Genomic DNA, 8,951 nt, shown 5'->3' with positions numbered 1-8,951 from the left:
CCATCCAAGTGCCCACGCCCCCAAAAAAATTAAAAAAAAATTTTTTTGCAGAAGAAAAATGAAAGAGATCTGCAAAATATAAAAACAAAAAAAACCTGATTTAACCAAAAGCTGCTAATATTTTCATCAGAGGGGCTTTATAACTAGGTCACAACAAATAAAGTATTTAAATTAGTTTAAAAAAAAAAAAAAACATGGGTGCCTGGGTGGCTCAGTTGGTTAAGTGTCTGCCTTCGGCTCAGGTCATGATCTCAGGGTCCTGGGATGGAGCCCCACATCAGGCTCCCTGCTCAATGGGGAGCCTGCTTCTCCCTCTCCCTCTGCCTTCCCCCTTCCCCCACTTATGCTCTCACTCATGCACTCTCTCTCTTATATAAATAAATAAAATCTTTAAAAAAAGATCTGTCGGGGCACCTGGGTGGCTCAGTCGTTAAGCGTCTGCCTTCAGCTCAGGTCATGATCCCAGGGTCCTGGGATCGAGCCCCGCATAGGGCTCCCTGCTCAGCGGGGAGCCTGCTTCTCCCTCTCCCATTCCCCCTGCTTGTGTTCCCTCTCATGCTGTCTCTCTCTCTCTCTCCCTGTCAATTAAATAAATAAAATCTTAAAAAAAAAAAAAAAAAAAAAAAAACCAAAGAAACAAACTCACCTGAATTGAACCATCGTTTTGGGAAGGGACAGAGAAGAGGAAAGGGAGGAAGGCATTGAAGTGATGTATTGGAATTGTCATCTAGTGCCTTTGGTTATTTGGACCTTAATTTCAGAAGTGTCCTTATAATTATAGTAAATTAAAGATCTTGCAAATTATAGGTCACAGATCTCCATTTCCAGCATTGAAGAAGTCTATAAAGATGCTCGCGAAGATGCTTCTCTAAGCCCAGAACGAAAGTATGTCCATTTAACTCAGTGAGGTCGGGCCGGCTTTATACCCCACGGGATCCACGAGGGTGAATATGAAGCAGCTGCTTAACAGATTCATTTAAGCAAAATCGTTGGTTTCTTGGCTGGCAGTGTCCTTAGCGAGGAAACCACGGGACCGCTCCAGGTAAGGCAGAATCCCGTCAAGGGCGTTCAGAGGGTTTGTCAAGTGGCTGCCTCGAGTTCATACCCCCCCACAGGGACTGTGGCTATTGCTCTGGGCTGGGACGAGGGCTCCCTGGTGATTCTGGTGCGCAGCCAGGGAGGACAGCCAGCCAAAAATGGATTGACAAGAGGATTAGGACTTTCATTTTTTTTTTTTAAAGATTTTATTTATTTATTCATGAGAGACAGAGAGAGAGAGAGAGAGAGAGAGAGAGAAGCAGGCTCCCAAGGAGCAGGGAGCCCGACGCAGGACTCGATCCCAGGACCCTGGGATCACGACCTGAGCCGAAGGCAGACGCTTAACCATCTGAGCCACCCAGGCGCCCTAGGACTTTCATTTTTATTTCCATCGTCTTTCCGGTGTGGGAAACAGGCAAAGGGGAAAAAAAAAAAAAAAAAAAAGCCAGCGGGGAAACATTTGGATGGCCTGGTAAAATATTTGGTGTAGCTCCCACTAACTTGGACATTCTCCCCTTTGCACTCTCTGATCCTGTGAATAGGTATTGTTGTCCTTCTGTCTATGGTTGAAAACACTAGCTCAGAGATCAGGTGAGGGCCCAGCTGCTAAGAGGCGGAGCCAGGGCTCAGACTGGCCTAATCCATCTGCCCCTTTGTTCTGGGACTGAAACAATTCTCTTCTGTGAGGGCCCATCCTTTCCACTTTTTGTTCTCCGCTGCACTTCAGCTAGCTGGGCTCCTCTCTTGTTCTTGTCTTACTCACAGGCGTTAATTGAGATCGGTGCAGATGTCTGAGAAAATAGAAATTAACAGGGCAGCCAGCCGGAGAGCGGAGAGTAAGGGACGCACTCACTTGGGGTGAAGCATGGAACACTTCCAGATGCCAAAATCACTTACCGCTTGCTTCACGTTGCTTGGCAGGGCTGACATTAAACACGGCTTTCTAGTTGCTGTGGTGGGAATCTCATTTTGCTTCGTTCAGTTGACCGCTCGGAAATGACCTTGAGAGGTAGAAGGAAACCTCGGTCCGCCTGCGTGAGCTGACAGCGTGAGCTGATAGAGAATACCATCGAGAAAATTCCAGAAAATATCAACACTTGAAACCAGTTTCGCTCTGTACATCAAGGAATTTTTATATCGTGGATTTTATTCTAAGGTAGGCAAAGTTCAAGTGCATGAAAGAGATCTCACTTTAATGACAAAAAAACAAAAAACCCACCAACACCAAAAAACTTGAATTTTCAGCCGAGATCCTTTTCCACGACTCCTTGAAGAACTACTGCCACCTCATGGAAAATTTTTACAAACTACCAGTTGAGGCAGGAATCCATGTTTGCTGTCTTCGGGGTCTTCTGCTTTCAGCTGCTGTGTGAAGTGCTCTCACACCAAAAAGCCCCTGGAAGTCTTTGGCCTGCAAACTGCAGTTTTTATACCATTCTGGGTCCATTTCAAAGTGGTTAGAATATCATAGACACAATGTGATTAGAAATCAGTAAATAATATTTCTCTTAAAAATATCTTAGGGGCGCCTGGCATGGCTCAGTCAGAGGAGCGAGCGACTCTTGATCTGGGGGGGTTGGGAGTTCAAACCCCAAGTTGGGTGTAGAGATTATTCAAATAAATTTTTAAAGATTTATTTTCAGTGTGAAGTTTTTTACATTTAAATTTTAAACATTTTTAATATTTCTGTTTTCAATAAAGAAATATTGGGGTGCCTGGGTGGCTCAGTCGTTAAGCGTCTGCCTTCGGCTCAGGTCATGATCCCAGGGTCCTGGGATCGAGCCCCGCATCGGGCTCCCTGCTCCGCGGGAGGCCTGCTTCTCCCTCTCCCACTCCCCCTGCTTGTGTTCCCTCTCTCCCTGTGTCTCTATCTGTCAGATAAATAAATAAAATCTTAAAAAAAAAAAAGATATTTCGGTTGTAATTGACATGAGCAGAAAGAGAGGACATAGTGATTTAAAAAAATTGTTCTCTGTAGCTCTTCCTCCCTGTCATTTTTTTTTTTTTTAAGATTTTATTTATTTATATGACAGAGAGAGGCACAGCGAGAGAGGGAACACAAGCAGGGGGGTGGGGTGGGAGAGGGAGAAGCAGGCTTCCCGCTGAGCAGGGAGCCCGATGCGGGGCTCGATCCCAGGACCCCAAGATCATGACCTGAGCCGAAGGCAGATGCTTAATGACTGAGCCACCCAGGTGCCCCCCCCCCCCCGCTATTTTAAGGAGAGCACTTCTGTAACAAACAGACCAGTGCTAACTGGACACCCCGAGCCCCTTCACAGCTGCCTGCTCTCACACAGGCTTGAAACAACCTTCCCACTGTTGGGTTCTGGTGAATTCTTTTTTCAAGGCTCAGCTAAAGAACGGTTCCTCCGCGGAAACATCCTTCAACACATCCAGGTAGAGTGGACTGTTTCCCTCTTTGTGTCTGCAGAACTCTGCCCATTGCCAGGGTCGTATTTATCATTACCGTATTTCTTGTTACCGTATTTACTGCTGTGGCACTTTATTTGTTCTTTTGGGACGGTTTTGTAGAGGGAGTGAAGAGCACGAGAGCTAAGAGCTCTGGCTCCAGGTTTAAATCCTACCTCTGCTCCTTAATGGCAGTGTCACCTTGGGTGAGTTTTCTCTGCTGCAATAGGGAAAAAGAAGTACCACCTCTAAGAGATGTTAATGAGCTTTAAATGAGTTCATCTTCATAAGGTGCTTAGAGCTATTGAAGTGTGACCTCCCACTGCTCTGGTCCTCATGTAATTGCCCTCACACAGTTCTGTCTTTCTCACCAGACTGGCTTCAGCAGAGAAGGACGGCCCAATTCATCCCTGAAATCCCCTGTGCTTACAAGGGGTGTCAAGCGGGGCGCCTGGGTGGCTAAGTCAGTTAAGCGTCTGCCTTTGGCTCAGGTCATGATCCCAGGGTCCTGGGATGGAGCCCCACATCGGGCTCCCTGCTCAGCGGGGAGCCTGCTTCTCCCTGCCTGCCACTCCCCCTGCTTGTGCTTGCTCTCTCCCTCTCTCTGTGTGTCAAATAAATAAATAAAATCTTAAAAAAAAGGGGGGGAGTCAAGCATTGCTCAGTTGTGGTTTGGTGAATGCAAGCAAACATGAATGAGACACACTAATAGTGTCACAATAAAGGTCTCAGAAGGGCGCCTTGCTGACCCATTTGGTAGAGCATGCAAGTCTTGATCTCGGGGTTGTAGGTTCAAGCCCCATGTTGGGTGTAGAGATTGCTTAAAAATAAAATCTTAAAAAAATAAACAAAGATCTCAGCAGGATGCCTGGGTGGCTCAGTAGGTTGGGCATCTGCCTTCGGTTTAGGTCGTGATCTCAAGAGACCTGGGATTGAGCCCTGCTTCGGGTTCCCTGCTCAGCAGAGAGTCTGCTTCTCCCTCTACTTCTGCCCTTCCCCTCGCTTGTGCTCTTTCTCTCAAATAAATCAATAATCTTGAAATATATGTATATATATTTCAATCCAAAAATGAAATTAAGGAAGCAATTCTACTTATAATAGCAACAAAAATAATAAAATTTTTAAGAATAAATTTTTTTTAAAGTGTAAGATTTGTACACTAAAAACTATAAAACATCATTAAAGAACTTAAGGAAGACTTCAATAAAGGCATCCCATGTTCATGGATTGGAAGATTTAATATTGTTAAGATGGCAATCCTCCCAAATTGATTCCTAGATTCAAAATGATCTCTATCAAAATCCTAATTAGTTGTGGTTTTTTTATCACCAGAAATTGAAAAGCTGATCCTAGGATTCATATGGAAATATAAGGGATCCAGGATAGCTAAAACAATCTTGAAAAAGGAGCACAAAGTTGGAGGACTCACTACCTCCTGATTGCAAAATTACTACAAAGTTATAGTAATCAATGGAGTGCAGTACTGGTGTGAGGATAGACATAGATCAGTGGAATAGAACTGAGAGCCCAGGAGAGCCTGGCAGGCTCAGTCAGTAAAGGATGTGACTCTTGATTTCAGGGTTGTGAGTTCAAGCCCCACATTGGGTGAGGTGCGTATTTAAAATTAATTAATTAATTTTTTAAAAAAAGAACTGAGAAGCCAGATATAAACGCTCACTTTTATGATCAGTTGATTTTTCAACAAGGGTGCTAAGACCATTCAGTGGGAAACAAATGATCTTTTCAGCAAACGCCCTTTTACAAGAGATCCCAGAGAGCTCCCTCCTGGCTTCCATTACGTGAGACTAACAACAAGAAACTGGCCTTAATGAGGAAGCAGTCTCTCACCAGACACTGAACCTGCCACTGCCTTGATTTGGGACTTCCCAGCCTCCAGAATTGTGAAAAATAAATTTCTGTTGTTTATGTGCTACCTAGTCAATGGTATTTTTGCTTTTTTCTTATAGCAGCCTGAATGAACTAAGACAATATTTATGTAGCTAAAAAATGGAAACAGCCCAAATGCCCATTAACTGATAAATACATTTTCTAAAAGATTTTATTTATTTATTTATTTGAGAGAGAGCATGAGTGGGGGGGGGAAGGGAGGGACAAAGGGAGAGGGAGAAGCAGACTCTCCACTGAGCAGGGACCTGACATGGGGCTCAATCCCAGGACCCTGAGATCATGACCTAAGTCAAAGGCAGACACTTAACCTACTGAGCCACCCAGGTGCCCCGAGCTTTTTTTAAAATGTAATCTATCCATACAATGGAATATTATTCAGCAATGAAAAGAAATAAAATACTGGAACACACTAGAACAGGGATGAACCTTGAGAACTTTATGCTAACTGAAAGAAGCCAGTCACGAAGGACCACATATTTTATGATACCGTTTATGCAAAACACCCAGAATAAGCAAATCCATAAAGATAGGAAGTCGATTAGTGGTTGCCTGGGTCTATGGGAGCTGAATTGTGGTGTGGCTGCTAGTGGGTGCCGGGTTTCTTTCTGAGGTGATGACAATATTGAAAAATTGATCACGAAGACAGTTGCACAACTCTGGGAATATACTAAAAGCCATTGAACTGTACAGTTTAAATGGGTGAATTGTATCTCAATAAGCTGTTGTAAAAAGTAAATTATGGTATGTAACTTGTTAGACTATTATATGGCCATTTATTTATAAAAATTTAAACCATAAAGAATATGTTCAGGAGCGCCTGGCTGGCTCAGTAAGTAGAGCATGCAACTCTTTTTTTTTTTTTTTAAAGATTTTATTTATTTGAGAGAGAGAATGAGAGAGAGAGAGCTCGAGAGGGGGGAGGGTCAGAGGGAGAACCAGACTCCCTGCCTAGCAGGGAGTCTGATGAGGGACTTGATCCTGGGACTCCAGGATCATGACCTGAGCCGAAGACAGTCACTTAACCAACTGAGCCACCCAGGCGCCCTGAGATGCAACTCTTGATCTTGGGGTTGTAAATTCAAGCCCCGTGTTGGGTGTAGAGATTACTTAAAAATAGAATCTTAAAAAAAATAGAACCTTTAGGGCGCCTGGGTGGCTCAGTCGTTTAGCGTCTGCCTTCAGCTCGGGTCATGATCGCAGGGTCCTGGGATCGAGTCCCACATCGGGCTCCCTGCTCGTCAAAAAGCCTGCTTCTCCCTCTCCCATTCCTCCTGCTTGTGTTCCTGCTCTCGCTGTCTCTCTCTCTCTGTCAAATAAATAAATAAAATCTTAAAAAAAAAAAATAGAACCTTTAAAAAAAAAGAATATGTTCATAATATGGCATTCTGTTGAAATAATAAGGATACCAAATTGTATCATATCAACTATCTAAGTATATTTGTATAGGAGACATGGTTGGTAGCCATCCATCCTCCTTTTCCTTTTCTTCCAACCTAAATGACCATGTGACTCAGGGGAAGCTGCCGCAGCTCTGAAGGTGATTTCTCTAAGTCAATAGCCACCTCTTAACTAGGTCTACACTGGTCAGTTAGCCTATAGCATTCCCAACGATGGCATCTGGTTCGGGAGTGGGGATGTGAAGTAAGTTGGCCCAATCAGACTGAAAGGAAGACTTTCAGCTCCTCCAATCATCTCCCTGCCCTAAGGGGTAAATGAGATGCTGCCCTTGCCATAGCAGGACGCTTGGGATGAAGTCAGTGTTTGGATGGCCTGGAGAAGTCACCTGGGTCCTTTAGAAAGTCATTGTTCTCTTGGTTCCCTGGGTGGCTCAGTCGGTTAAGCGTCTGCCTCGGCTCAGGTCATGATCCCAGGGTCCTGGGATAGAGCCCCACATCGGACTCCCTGATCAGCTGGGAGCCTGCTTCTCCCTCTCCCACTCCCCCTGCTTGTGTTCCCTCTCTCTCTGTGTCTCTCCCTGTCAAATAAATAAATGAAATCTTTAAAAAAAAAAAAAAAGAAAGTCATTGTTCTCCACCAACCCTAATATCTGGCCATCTCTAGGTTTCCTGTTCCCTGGGGTCCTGAATAGCTTTCCTTCTATTTTAGCTTGTTTGAGTCAGGGTGGTTTTTGTTATCTGAGGAAAGCATCCTAACTAACACAATATGCATAGAAGAAAGAGTGGAAGGAAATGTATAAAAATGTAGCCTGCCATTATCTTTTAGTGGTGGGGTTATGAGGGTTTGAGATATCTTTTGTATATTTTTCTGTGTTTTCAAGTTTTTCTAAAATCAGCATGTATTACAGGGGCCCCTGGGTGGCTCAGTCGTTAAGCGTCTGCCTTCGGCTCAGGTCATGATCCCAGGGTCCTGGGATCGAGCCCTGCATTGGGCTCCCCGCTCAGCAGAGAGCCTGCTTCTCCCTCTCCCACTCCCCCTGCTTGTGTTCCCTCTTTGGCTGTCTCTCTCTCTCTCAAATAAATAAATAAAATCTTTAAAAATAAAAAAATAAAATCAGCATGTATTACACTTTCTCTTTTTTGTATTACACTTTCAATCAGATAAGTACATTATATATATATATATATTTTAAAGATTTTATTTATTTATTTGACAGAGAGCGAGAGAGCCCAAGCAGGGGGAACAGCAGAGGGAGAAGGAGAAGCAGACTCCCCTCTGAGCAGGGAGTCCGATGCGGGGCTCCATCCCAGCACCCTGGGATCATGACCTGAGCCGAAGGCAGACGCTTAACCGACTGAGCCACCCAGGCACCCAGTACGTTATATTTTTAAAAAGAAAAAGGCAGGGCACCTGGGTGGCTCAGTTGGCTAAGCGTCTGCCTTCGGCTGAGGTCATGATCCCAAGGTCCCGGGATCGAGCCCCGAGCTGAGCAGGGAGCCTGCTTCTTCCTCTCCCTCTGCCTCCCCCCACCCGCTTGTGGGCACGCGTGCGCGTTCTCTCTCTCTCCCCAACAAAAAAGGCAACATAAAAGAATATGTGTTCACATATCTGTAGCCAGCCACTGGGGGAACGTAGCCCCCAGCGTTCCCTGCCTCCTTGTATTCACACACTTGTGTGGTCCTTCCGCGTATGTACTAGGGCTGTTCTGTGTGATCAGTAGCATAAGGCAGAAGCAATGACATTAGGTTCTAAAAAAGACTGGCTTCTGTCTTACCCAAGACCTTGCTTACCTTGCTCACTTTCTCTCTCTCTCTCTCTCTTAAAGCTTTATTTATTTATTTGAGACAGAGAGAAAGAGAGCACGGGGGAAGGGCAGAGGGAGAGGGAGAGAAGCAGGGGAGCCTGACTCAGGGCTCCATCGCATGACCCTGAGATCATGACCTGGGCTGAAATTGAGAGTCAGACGCTTAACTGATTGAGCCACCCAGGTGCCCCTCATTTTCTTTCTTAAATCACTCTCTCGTGGGGGGAAGCATGCTGCCGTGTTGTAAGTAGCCCCTTGGCGAGGTACAGGTGGTGGGAGGGTGAAGCCTCTGGCCAACAGCCACGCGAGTGAGCTTGGAAGCAGAGTCTCCTGTCCCCATCTAGCAGATGACGGCTGTCCAACCACGGCTTGAGTACCATCTCCTGGGATACTC

This window comes from Mirounga leonina, unplaced genomic scaffold, assembly GCF_011800145.1.
Source record: "Mirounga leonina isolate KUSES-001 unplaced genomic scaffold, KU_Mleo_1.0 Mir_454, whole genome shotgun sequence".
NCBI lineage: Eukaryota > Metazoa > Chordata > Mammalia > Carnivora > Phocidae > Mirounga > Mirounga leonina.
The sequence above is the reverse complement of the archived record's forward strand: the minus strand, read 5'-3'. Positions refer to the sequence as shown.